This window comes from Rhipicephalus sanguineus, chromosome 8, assembly GCF_013339695.2.
Source record: "Rhipicephalus sanguineus isolate Rsan-2018 chromosome 8, BIME_Rsan_1.4, whole genome shotgun sequence".
In the NCBI taxonomy this organism is placed as follows: Eukaryota; Metazoa; Arthropoda; class Arachnida; order Ixodida; family Ixodidae; genus Rhipicephalus; species Rhipicephalus sanguineus.
The window spans coordinates 90,088,334-90,102,709 of record NC_051183.1 but is presented as its reverse complement, the minus strand read 5'-3'; positions in this window follow the sequence as shown (position 1 = coordinate 90,102,709).

Sequence of the window (14,376 nt, the reverse complement as noted above, 5' to 3'; positions counted from 1 at the left end):
ACCGCCGCAGGACGAGACGGAGGATGACTGCTTCTTGGGAACCATAAGTGCCGAAGACTTCGCCGAACGACAGCGAGCGGACCCAGAACTCAGGGGCCTTGTGGAATACCTCGAGGGCAGGACCACCGTTGTTCCCAAGGTATTCTCGCGAGGACTGACGTCGTTTTTCTTGCGCAACGGTGTTCTCCTTAAGAAGAACTTCTCGCCGCTTCGAGCCGATTCCCTTCTCGTAGTGCCCTCGACATTGCGATCAGAGGTCCTCCAGGCTCTGCATGACGACCCGACGTCTGGACACCTGGGTGTTTCTCGCACGCTCGCAAGAATACAGGAAAAGTACTACTGGCCGCGCCTTGTCGCCGACGTAACTCGCTACGTCAAGACCTGCCGGGACTGTCAGCGACGCAAGACACCGCCGACTAGGCCAGCCGGACTTCTGCAGCCTATCGAGCCACCTCGACGGCCGTTCCAGCAAATTGGGATGGACTTAGTGGGGCCGTTCCCGACGTCCAATACCGGAAACAAATGGATCGTCGTAGCTACCGACTACCTCACCCGCTACGCCGAGACAAGGGCCCTACCCAGAGGCAGTGCCGCCGAGGTAGCGAAGTTCTTCGTTGAGAACATCCTCCTGCGTCATGGCGCCCCAGAGGTCCTCATCACCGACAGAGGTACGGCGTTTACTGCTGACCTAACTCAGGCAATACTGAGATACAGCCAAACAAGCCACCGCCGGACCACAGCGTACCACCCACAGACCAATGGCCTCACCGAGCGGCTAAACAAGACCATCGCCGACATGCTGGCCATGTATGTCGACGTCGAACACAAGACGTGGGATGCCATCCTTCCGTATGTGACCTTCGCATACAACACGGCCATGCAAGAAACGACGCAAATGACGCCGTACAAGCTGGTCTACGGAAGGAGCCCGGCAACGACGCTCGACGCAGTGCTACCAACCGCCACCGACGAAGACGACCTCGACGTAGCCGCCTATTTGCAACGCGCCGAAGAAGCTCGACAGCTCGTCCGCCTGCGCATCAAGAACCAGCAGAGGGTCGACAGCCGTCACTATAATCTTCGACGACGCCACATGGAGTACCAACCCGGTGACCGTGTGTGGGTCTGGACGCCGATACGCCGACGTGGGCTCAGTGAAAAACTTCTTCGGCGATACTTCGGGCCATACAAGGTGCTTCGACGTCACGGCGCTCTTGACTACGAGGTCGTCCCGGACGGCATTACGAACTCCCAGCGACGCCGCGCACGACCTGAAGTCGTCCATGTCGTGCGCCTTAAGCCGCTTTTTGCGCGTTAGCGACCCTGGAGAATCTACTTTTTCCTTTGTTATTGTAATTTATTTGTGTATGCACTTGTGTTTTCCTTTCCATGTTCTGTTGCAAGCATCGGGACGATGCTTCTTCAGAGGGGGGCAATGCCATGCCCGCTTCTGCTTTTATTTTGATGTGTTCGAGTTTGACCAGCAAGGACGGTTATCAACGCTCGACGCTGGCCCCGAAGCAGTGTTCGAGAAGCTTCACGATTCTGGTAGATCGTTTTGTTAAGATTGCGCGCCGCACGCGAATGTTCCAGCGTTGTCGAGAGATAACGCCGCCACCAGCGATATTGCTGGAAAGTTCCATAGCACCTGTATAAAAGCCGACGCGCTTGACCGCTTGTCAGTTGATCGACGGACGACGCCCTGTTCGCCGCTATCATTGTACAGCGTGTATTGCTGTAGTTCTAGTTCTGATTTTCCGGCCACAAGTTCGGCCAAATAAACAGTTTCATCCTGCAAACGCCGACTGCTGTCTTCGTCGACGCCACGACCACGTGACACTATCTATCTATCTATCTATCTATCTATCTATCTATCTATCTATCTATCTATCTATCTATCTATCTATCTATCTATCTATCTATCTATCTATCTATCTATCTATCTATCTATCTATCTATCTATCTATCTATCTATCTATCTATCTATCTATCTATCTATGCCTTGGTGCTCTCGGGGTCGTCTCCTTAGCTTGGTATGTACTAAAATTGGCGTAGGAGAACTTGCATGTAGGACGAACACGATTCGCAGGTCACAACATGAATAACATGACTTTCCTGTCACCTGCGTCATGAAATCACTTCCATTAGTCACGTGCGGCACATAGCTGCATGCTGGGGCCTATGGTGTGCGGGTGTATGCCACAGGTGATTGTCAGTTTTTACAGGGTGTTTCAGCTAAAATCACCAAGTATCAAAAAATTAAGCATAGGCGCTACGCGTCTCCTATTAGCGCAGCATTGTTCTGAGTGATGTAGTGCACGTCAGAATATTTTTTTCCAATTCGCCAAGCCCGGCAAATAACAAGCATTGCTTAAAGAACTTTTTAAGTAGTAACTCGAAAGAAAAAGTTTTCAATACAAAAGTTGTAGCGCTTGTTCAGAAACATCGTATTTTTCAGTCTATGTTAACTGCCCTGCTTAGTTTTTTTCTGGCCTTTCTTTAAAGCGCGGGAATTTTCAAAAAAATTACCACATGACTGCCGCCAAGCGCGCGGCCCTTTTAGTGCCCTCAATTGTAAGTTGAACGAAATATGGCACTTACGGACATGTGATTCGCAGTTACTGACACCAACCAGGTGTGCACATCAATTATTCATTGTCTCGCCGATGCATAGCACCTCCTGGTGGCCTTAGCAGACAAGACTTTTGTAGTCGTTAGCCCGGCATTTGGTATATATTAACAAAGATGTTAATATATGACGCTAGCCTTAAAGCAAAACTCTCCTCACTTGCCATGGTGGTCTAGTGGTTATGATGCTCGACTGCTGGCCAGAAGATCGCGGGATCGAATATCGGCCGTATTTCATTTAGATTGAGGGAAAAATTCCTGAGGCCCGTGTACTTAGATTTAGGCGCACGTTAAAGAACCCCAGGTGGTCGAAATTTCCGGAGCCCTCCACTATGGCGTCTTTCATAATCATATCGTGGTATTGGGACGTTCAACCCAGCAATTATAATTATTATTATCGAAACGCTTCATCGCTGACAAAGCCGCAGATGTCACAGCTATGAGACGTCTCAACAAGCACCGAGCAGACAGCTGTACAGAAAAAAACACAGTCAGAAGAAACTCCGGGCGGACAGCTGTACAACGAGAATGCAGCTTCACTCGCATGCTTCCTACTCAGGCAAATAACACCTGCTTCGCAACCGCACACAGCGCGTCAGCTCCTACCACATGTTTGTGTGCGCGTTATTTTGTCTGTAAGTGCACGCAACGTTAACAGGGTTGACCACGACCCAACGAGCCTTCGTCCAGCACAACAGGTGACTGTCGAACGCTGTCAATTCTTCACAATGTGCCTGCGCGCGCCACGATGCTTACCAGCCTTTACAGGGCTACTGGAGCCAATGTCACGGTTACCAAGCGTTTAGAAACGGCGTGCACTAGAGCACTGCACGAGCTCGGGCCTACCCGAGAACCCGAGCCCGGCCCGGCCCGTGGGCCGGGCCGGGCTGGGTAAAGTAGTTTTCATGGCGGGCCCGGGCCGGGCACGGGCCTGGAGCTCCGGACTTAGTGCCGGGCCCGGGTTTGAGGTGGCGGGCTCGGGTCGGGCCGGGCTTACTTTGCTCAGTTCTTAAAGGGACACTAAAGTGAAACACTGAATCGGTTTAGGCTGATAAAGTGTACTCTGAGAACCCGAATGCCATTAATGTCATCATTATAAGTTTAGTTCTAGCGGAAAAAATCTGTGTCAAAGCTCTGTTTTTAAGTTTCGCTCCGAAATCTCTGCGCAGCTCGTCATGTCTTTCAAAGTGTATTAGTCGTACTTTGGCGAAATTCGCTCAAACATTTTCTGAAATTTGGTATGTTGATGTATGTATGACCCCTCTGAGGTCAATGTACTTCATTTTTACCGATTAGGAACTACGTAGGCCCCAGTAGACGCCGTCGGAACCTATGACGTCACGGCACTTGCTGCGCGAGTTTCAAGGTGGCGTCACTACCCGCATTTGCTATTTCCTCGTTTTATCGCTTACGGAGTCTTGTCGCGGCGAGCGTGACTTTGGAATTTTAAGAGGGTAATTTTCTGATAATATACAAATCTCTCTTTAGTGTCCCTTTAAGTTTACAGCACATACGCTGTGCATGCACGTATGTTCCAATATTTTATCTCGAAAAACAAAAAAAGTTTTTTTTTTATCTTGGGCAGGCTATTTGAAGAAGTTTTCTGAGGGTCAAGTAATGAACTACTCTTGCTTCTTGCATATGGGGCTACCTGATTTATCTGAAATAGGCGAGCTAAAAGTAAATAGACGAGAGGCTTATATTTTTAACATCTCTCTATTCCGTGCTTTATTAGGTGCATTCGCTATTATTTTATATCTCAAATGTTATTCTGTATTCGCAGTAATAAATGTAATATATTAAAATTATACCTGCAATTCTTCATCGCAAGAAGGGTCACAGAGCTCCAAAGCGGAGAAACGTTCTTGAAAGTCCCAGCCCTTCACTAAAACGCAAGGACCGCGCGAGGTATCGTTATATAGAATCCCTATAAAGACCCATTCTTTTATCCTTCGCGGCTCCCAGTGGTCATGTGACGCGAGATTGATATGCACAGCCTGCTTTGTGTGCCCACAATGTTAACGTCTGAGCTTTCGTCTTGTTACGCTATATCAGGGTTCTCGAACTCACCTCAGCTAACGGGCCGCATTCAGGAAAATTTACTCCTGCCAGGGCCAAGACAGTGACGAAGGTAGGAGCGGGGATCGGGTGGGACAGAATGTCTGCTCACGTCGCCGTTTGAGAGAAGACCTTTCACATATCTCATATATGGGTCATTTCTGAACGGGGTTTGGCGGCTGGATTCCGACAACATATAGATACCTATCTCCAACTGGACTAAAATCTGGCCGCCGATTTTGAAATATAGTTTTGTTTCACGGTTATGTATGAACAAATGGTGACCGCAGGGGGTGCCTCACAAAAAAAATTTCTTTAGAGCTGTCATGCCTGTGTAGATCTGGAACGTACATATAAAGAAAATAAAAAAAAATAGACTAAGACACTAGCGAGAGATCAGCGGGCCGCATGCAGCCCGAAAGAGCTACATGAACTGCCGCCACAAAGTTGGAATGTGCAGGATTAGCATAGGTCCACCGTACCGGGTGATGTCCCCCTTACGTCGAACCACATTCATCCAATGAGTAAGCTTCGAGAAGCTTATTCGCGCTTTTATTGCCAAACTGGAACGAACCCCGAAAATAGACTGAAATCGCTTCGTCCATCTCCAGTCAGTCCTACCCGCGTAGCCCAATGGCCACCTTCTGCCGGTACAACATTGTTAGGAAGGCACACACCCATTAGAACAAGAAAAAAACAGCATAGTGCAAACCGTGCATAACATACACTGCTGAGAACTGGAAGAAGCCTTCAAGGAGGAGTTTTAAACATAATATTGAGGAGTGGCACGTTGTTCGGGAACGAGAGAAATGAAGGGATGAGGTGGACAGCTACTACATTCATTCTGCAGAGATCCACAAATATATCCTAAATTTCTCCAGCGGTGGAAGGTAAGAACGTCGGCTGACGCCTTCACAATCCGCAAGGAAGATGTGCGCCCCTGCGGCTAGCGGAAGCAGCGCAAGAAACTTTAGCGTGGCTGGATATGTGATGCAACAGCGTACTTCAAGCCGGAATCTCTTCATAATTTAATTTTTGCGAGAATAACATGTGAAACAATAAACTATAAACTATGCCACACAAAAAAAAACCTGTACTAGGAGTGGTGTGATATATGAAAAGTATGTTTTGACAAAAAGTTTTTTTTTCTTCCTTTGGGCTGCTTACATTCGTATTACTAAAAGTATGCGTAGTGCACGCGGTTCGTTATAATTTTTACCTGGGATAATTTATTCACAACGAAGGTAATAAATATGGCTTTTTTCGTCTATTTCTCTCGCTGTGGCAAGGCGCTATTATGCTGAAGACAGGCGCTACTTCTCCAGAAGAGTGCACGATTCACTTTTTCGTTAGAGAATGCTTTAAATTTCAATAGAGCGTGCAATAAAAACAAATATTGCGCTCCCTATTAAAACTGAGCTCATTCTGTCAATCACTTTCTGTCAATATCTGTTACAAAACGCTCTTGATGATCCTAATTGTATTTGCAGAAAAAATAGACCCCCGAACAAACGTTCATCGTACCCCCGCTCAGGTACATGTTTCCATCGTGAGCCGCTTTTTACAAGGAATTACCAAAGGTTAAAGTATATTTGTTAGCGAAACATGCACGAACAAAGAGTAGAGATTTGTCACTTGAAACGTCTTGATGCCGATTCCATGTACGGGCAACACCACCTAGATTATTCGCTCGGGCCCCTGTCGGGCCCGATCTGCGGTCGGGTCGGGCCGGGCCGGGTAAGCGAAAGATTTTCTCGGGTTCGGGCGGGGCCCGGGCCTCGCTTTGAGTCACCGGGCCGGGTACGGGCGGGTAAACTTGAAGGAGTTCTTCAAGTCCGGAAGGAACTCCTTCAAGCCCGGAACTCCTTCAAGTGATGTAGTGTGCACACCCATTGTATAGTGATAATAATGTCTCACACCTGTTCACAAATATGTTACTTCGCACTGACCTCATCGCATTCACTCAAGAAAGTCATGTACGTAACCGCTGGCAGGCATACGCTCACATTACAAAATACTTAACCCACGATCACGGCGCAACAAGCTCAATAAGGGTCCTGAAATTTCTCCTCGGATATTTTGACTGATTGCAGCTCAAATAGATTGCGAGCTGCTACCACGTAGCGTGGGGGTCTTTGTCCTTGGTTTCTAAAATAAATTTAGTGCTCCTACAGCTATAAATATCTATATGTTATACATCAGCCTGAAGAACCATAACTCAAACGACATGCTGATTGACATTTAGTGGCATATCTGTGTTCGTATAACAGAATTGTGCGTATGGTTTTGTTCAATCCCATCGTGAGCCTTCATCAGCAATCTAATAAAAGTGGATGAAGTTTTTTGCAAAGCACTTCGGCTTTACAGCATTAGCCACTCTTTTGAGCCTCTAATTGAATAGACGACATCATCAGCAAGGCGGGTAATGCTGCTGAAGATTATCTTAACAGCACCTCATTTAAAGCTAAGGGTAGAGCAAGTGAACTTATGAGCTACGAAGCCTACTTCACTTCATTTGCATATATTCCACGTATCACAGTGCAGTGTTGCACGCGCTGTGGTTCCCGCTGCTAACGTCGAGGGCGTGGGTGTAGTTCCCGGCGACATTTGCCGCAGTTTGATGGAGACGAATCAAGAGGACAGGCGTATAGCTAAATATAGCGACACGTTAAGTTACCCAAGGTAGTAAAAGCCAACCTGAAATTCCCAAACTACGGCGTCTATCAATGTCATATTTTAGATCTTGCATTAATATTTGCTGGGTTTTCACGTTCCAAAACCACGGTATGATTATGAGACATGCGATAGTGTAGGGCTCTGGAGATTTCGACCGCCTGGGGTTCTTTAACGTGCATATTAATCTAAGCACACGGGCCTCTAGAATTTTATCTAAATGAGATGCGGCCAAGATTCGATCCCGCGGCCTTAGGGTCAGTAGTCAGGCGCCATAACCACTAAACCACCACGGCGGGTAGTACTGGCTTGTAAAAGCCATCAGATGTTATTGTTAGCATAAAATTACTGTAACATTAACAAAGCCGGCATTCACATTTGCGTGGATTTAACGCGGCTGGTTAGCAAACCGAGAACTACTAGCGACCGAGCGTGCCACAAAAAAAAGAAACAGACCATATTCAAGACAATGATGCACTTCGACATAACCTTCATGTAGAGCATTGTGCCTCGTCATCCCTTTACGCAACCCCAGCATGGTTCTCGACACCAAACTAATGTCGTTCGCCAGCGTGATATACGACGCGCTCAAGATGTGCTGCGGCAGAAGATTCATGAGCAGAAACGACAATCGCACATGTAAGCAGAAGGACTATGACGAAGGCAGCCCTCATTTTGTGCGCGTTTTCATTTTGCATTGCTCCACCAATATGCCCTAACCAGTACTCTCGTGGGACATCGTACCCTAATATTACAGTCATTCCAAATTCATTTGGTTGTTTCATCGTCTCTTTAACCTCATGTTTGAACGTGACTTTGTGGTGTGCTTGACGCGCTTGAGGTCGTCCCTAATTCGTTTTATTCCTTACAGCGGGAAAGTGCTGCGTAGGAATATGTATTGAACATGAAGGAAGCGTTTCGGTTGTTAGTGAATTCTGGTATGTTTTATGCTGCATGAAGTCGTCCGGAGATACTAAGTATCGTGAACGAAGCTTAACTATTTTGAACAAACTCGTTTTTTATGTGGCAGCAGTGAATTCGGTGATGAATAAGGAAGTGCTTGATATACATTGAAAACATTCCCGTTTACCATCGCGATATTCTGTTCTATGCTCTACGCAGTTTTACTGAACATCAGCTCTGGAAATGATGAAAACACGGATGGTACTAACGATGGTACTGAGAAGAGAGTTGAGCAAGTAGAGATTGCGAGGGGCCTTGAAGCCCACACAAGAATCCGTAAGTTGAATGAAATAATATGCTTTTGCGGACGAAGTTAAGCTCAAGACTGCTTATTAAATGTATCATTTTTAAACAAGAGTGTTCTAGGTAGGTGATACTCATAGTTGAGAACGCACGTTTTTTTCAAGACGATAGTCGAGCTGAGCTTCACGTAGCGTCCGCTTGGCTTTGACCGCAGTCTATGCAGGCCTGATAAGCCTCTGGAAGTCAGCTATGTATACCTGGCGACAGGATGACAGCAAGCTTGCAATGTCATTCTGCCGAGAAAAGCGCCCTCGTGCGGGAAAAATGATACGTGCACATAAGTGCATGGAAATCTGGCGCTACCGTTTATCTGATAGCGTTCCACGTTGTGTGTCGAAGTCAGAACAATCTAATAATGTTCAATGCCACACGTTACACTGCGAACAATGTGGTGATGTGCGAAGTCATTTCTTGCACCTGTATGCTTCAGCTGGCCCTAATTCAGTGCGGATGCAATCAAAAACGGGCGCTTCAGTTATTTTAGGTCCCATAATCACGTTGTCGGTGCTGGGGGGCTATACTAATAGAAAATGATTTAGGATAGACTGTTTGGTGTCTGTTTTTGAGTTCTGCGGAGTCTTCGTTGTTGGTATGAATTGCAAAGTTTCTACGGAAGGCTTCCAGTGGCGTCACCGCCTGCAGTAGCAAATCCATCCTTTTGCAATTATTTTGGCAGCTTATAATGTATGTCGGTCAATGTCTCAAAGGGGAATCCACAGTACAGTGATTGCAGGAGAGCCTGGCTGTCTGAAAACAGAGCAGGAAAGATGAGGCAGACTGTTGAATTCTTGCAAGGCTGCTTCAATCGTTAAGACTTCACACGCTGTTGAGTACACGACGCGGTGACACCTGATAGGCCACGGTACACTTTGGAGCAGGAATTACGTAAGATGCGTAGCTAGCAGTTTCTTTATTTTTCTCAGTATATCCGTCGGTGTGTAGTTCAAGATGTCGGTCGTACAATATGTTGATTTGCTCGTTCACTAGCGACCTAACTTTTGCCACAGGCGTAAGACGATGGATCAAAGCTGGTGCAGTGGCCACAGTGTTCCATAATGAAGTGCTTACTGTTCGCGAGTCGGCACCCAGGCGAAGAGTTGGCCTTAACTGGCACAGCAGGCAGTGATGCCCAGTAAGGCCCTAGCCCTAGTGCTCCGGTCACATCGACACCGAGTTATCTTGACAAATCAAGTTTGATGAATGAATTATAAATGAATGCCCTTAGTGCATATGTGCGGAATCTTTAGTTGACATACAACATTCAGTGATTCTTTTCGCACATGTCACCATTAGGCATGAATGGTTGCTCTTCCTAATGCTTTAGTCTATTAGTAGACGTCTCCGATGCTGTCCTTAGCTTAAAAAGAAATTTCGGGCATTTCGCACTAAGTCGCGCAGAGCTTGTCACAGCGAAGCACGAGACCGTCGCCGCTCGCACTCCCCGTCGATCGGCACGTCCAGCTTCGAGATGCGCGGCTTCCTCCTCAGGAGTATGCAGCCAGGCTATGCGCTATAGAACCGAGGTTGCGCGTGATGTCTCCATCTATGGGTGTGGCTTAGCTACTGCACATGCGCGGCTTGGCCAGGTGGTGCGGTATCTGTTCGCTAGACCACGCGATTCTTGGTTCGTCTTTCTTTCTCTCTATTGTTTCTCTCTCTACTTCTTACTGTCTCTTTTGTTGATGTTCTTGCTGTATCTCTTTTTCTTTCTGCATGTCTTCCTCTTTATTTCTCTCTTTCTCGTTCTTTCTATGCTACGCTTTACTCGCTCCCCCTCTCATTTCCCTTCTTCCCACCATCACCTCTCTCCTCCTCACGCTCACTTTCCTTACCCACCCCTAGCTACACCATACTATACAAGGCTATGCTATGCTCCGCTAGCGTGCCTGGATAGCCGAGTGGTTAGGACGCTCGCCTTCGGAAGGAAGGTACGCAGGTTCGAATCCCTCCTCATGAAGAATTTTTTTCGCGGCAAATATTTATCTCTTCCTCTTTCTTTGCATCGTTCTTTCCGTCTCTTTCTTTCTCTCTTTATGTCTTTGTATCTCTCTCTCTCTCTGTACTCGTTCTTAGAGTTATTACAGGCCATGCCGTAGCGGCGAGTAGTGGGTATTGCCCATATTCTGTGGCACATAACCGTTCATGATGGTGATTGTTTTCTGGCACGGTCACACACACAACTTACTTTACGACGAGCTAGAACAGGTGCGCTGTTAAAAATAATATTATACTGTGAAGGATGACGAAAGATGTTAGGATTCAGGTAACACTCTGCATTGAGGACCTTTACAGGTGTTGTAAACAAATAAATAAGTCCACCATAGCGTAGAAAGTAGTTTATAATGTATGGACGCTCAAAAGTGTTGACAGAAGTAGTAGATGTCTTTACTTTCATGTGCAAATTCTCAGTGACTTGCTGAATAATAATGAAGGAACACAATCAACGTGACACTTTGTTGCGTTCCTGTCGAGCACTGCATCTGGACATGTATCAGGTTTTTTTCTATCCTTGCGCTGCGACTTGAAATTGGCTTCGTCGTGTACTCGTCGGCGCGCGGCCTCTCTCACTAGCTGACACTGGCGATGCACAAAACAACGCAGGCGTAACGTAGGCATGAACAGGAAGAAGTTGAAGCTGTCATGCCAAGTGCGCAACTTCACATTTTAGTCCGCACTTTGGCGGGGCTCACGCAATTCACGCATGTACTTCTGACAGCGGTGTGGAGCAGTGTCTTTACTAGGCAGTTCTACAGCTTACTTGTGTAGCATCCAGCACTGCACTATCTTTTCGTCGCGTGAATGAGCGTATGAGCGAAGTAACTGTATCGTAGGTGCGGTGTGGTAGGGCGCATGCCGTTTTTTTTTGAGGCTCTTACATACCGGCGCATATCCGTGTCTGGCCCTTTTACACGAACTTTACACCAGCGTATATCACGACGACGCCTGGGCGTCCTGCGGCCAGACCTCCACTCTAGCTCACATGCTCTGGGAGTGCCGGTCGGCGTACCCCAAACTGGGCAAGGAGGAATAGGACTCGTTTCTACGTAGCTCCGCTGTAGACAAGCAAATCACTTCAATATGTGCTTGCCAAAACTGCGCTTGCTATAAGGCCCATGCGTTCCTAGGCATATCACCATGCGGATATGTTGGCGATCCCCCAAAATTGCAAGTGGATGTCACATCTGTGAATTCAAGTTCTGCGCCGACATGCGCTATCAGATGAATGGCCTTGCAGTAAATCTTTCTCCTTTTCAAATGTTGAATCAGCATACGTAAACGGACGACTTTACCAAAGAAAGTGCAGCAGGTACCTGTCAGCCAATCGGCAGTCACTGGCCATGCAATAGCGCGAAATTCGCTTGCACAATAGATTAGTTTTCGCTTAATGTGGATCAGTGACCTTGATCCGGCACCATTCGAAGGTTTCACGGCCATCCCATATACGTAGTATGATTTAAGACAAATTTACTCGTTGAACCTTTCAATAGACTTTTCAAAGAATTGCTGAAACGTGTGTACCAGTATCACCCATGTTCACATGAGAACGATTTTGGTCCATTTCATTTTCCGTTTCATAGCTTATTTTCACATCTACGAAAACTTAAAAGGACACTAAAGAGCAAAATGATTTTTCTCGTATTAGTAGTCTCCCACGATACCAAAAACGCTACGTTTGCTGCGAGAAGACTCTTCATAAGCGAGAAAACGCGCAAAAAGAAAATACAGGTGGCGACGCCGCCTTGGAATTCCCGCACCATTTGCCGTGACGTCTCATATATTTGACGGCGCCTGCTTGGGCCTACGTAGTTCCTAATCGGTTAAAGCGAAGTACATTGTAATCTGAGGGGGCCAGATACTTGACATAACGAGTTTGTGGAAATTTTGTCGAGCCAGTGGCGCCAAAATACGTTAAATGACCTTTGAAACCTTTACGTCACGAATTAGAAAGTTCAGCGCGAAATTTCAAAATGAAACTTTGAACTTGATTTTCTCCTCTAATAATAAATTTATGGTGGTGAAATAAACTACAAAAGAGTTCTCCGAGCACACTTTATCAATATAAACCAATTCATTGTTTCTCTTTAGTGTCCCTTTAAGGTAGGTTGAAAAAGTATAAGTGGCTTCAACTGACTCAATGTCCTAAAGACAAAATTCAGAACGAAGTTGAGGGGCCAGCTGCACTGACTAACGTCGTGAAGGCCGACGACGACATTATTACCGGCGCAGCATCTGCGCTAGGTGTGGCTGCACATTGCCTTCTCGCAAACCCGCCTCCGCCGTACGACCTGCGCCGCTGCCTCCTCTCCGCTCACCCACTCCTCCTCTCCACACGACGACCACCTGCATTTCTGTAACCTCCAACTCGCCTCCGTTCTCCACACGACTCCGCTGTGCTATGCTGTACCCTGCCTCCTTCTCTCCCTCCCCCACACTCTCACTTCCATTTACTACCACCTTGCAATACATTGCTATACTAAGCATGGCTATGCTATGCTAGGATGTTAGTAACTGCTGCGCACGTACGCGCTAGGCTAGTTATAGACAGCTTCTTCATGTCTAGTGAACCTATCCTGTGCAATAGAGCCCACCCAAATTATATGGCACATAACCGCTTCGCTATGGTGCGAGCATCAGCGACTACGTTCAAGCTCTGCTTTAGCAGCGCCGCCGTGAAAAAAAAAAGGTGGACGTGTTAAATTCTGCCTTGTCATAGAGCAACTAGGCTCGCATTACAGGTTATCTGTGTATGTTTGGGTCGTAAAAGAGAGAAATGAGAAATATGGGAACCCTCTCTAACAATTCTGCCGAGTCATTGTGCGATTATCATGGACGGAGCTCCAAAGACTAATATCACTGACTGGGATTGCATGACTGACAGGCTTAGTGATACGGCGGACAGTTTCGGCTTGACACGATGCTTTCCCGCATATGTTGTTCATCTTTAAGCTCGGCAGTTCACGAAACAGGATTGCCATTTGCGTTTGCGGATGAAGTCTAGGGCTCTTTGTTATTCTTGCTGCAGCGCGTCCGACATAGTAATAAATGGATCATTCCAACGTTACTTGATTAAATGTTACTAATACTATGTTACCAATTATGTATACGGGAGAATGTAGCTCGATTGGTAGAGCATTATCCGAATGTTGTGGGTTCTGTCCCTACAGGCGGCAAGTTGTCTTTTCGACCTCGTTTAATTTATTCAATTTTATATCAAAATTACTACAATAAAATAAAGGACTACAAATAAAGTGCCCTATATCTCACTTGGCTTCAGTGACTTGTTTTTCATTAGGGCTGTGTCTAATAAAGGAAAACGAGCGCTTACATTCTCCTTCTTTTGATTATAGGAATCTACTTTGTTTTCGTACTACGACAATTACGTACAAACTACGCATTCCTACAAATCCACTGCACGTTTTAGCGCTTCTGCGGGAGAGTGTGCACTTTACATTATAAAATAAGTTACAGTGGTGGATTGCAATTATTTTATATGACTTTTGCTGCACAGCGCGCTTCAGCACTAAGAAAGAGAAACAGGACAGGAAGGGACAAGACGGGGAAAGACGTACACAGCGGTTGACATCTGCTTGAATAACAGAGAGCTAAGCTAGTTGGTACGTATTCATTTTAAAACATTGGACGTGCAAACGCGGACACAAGCGAGAACACAAGGCACCACAAATGCCGACTAATAGGTTTGAGTACTGCCTGCGCAGAATCATCTGTGCACAACAAAGTTTTCCTGAACGT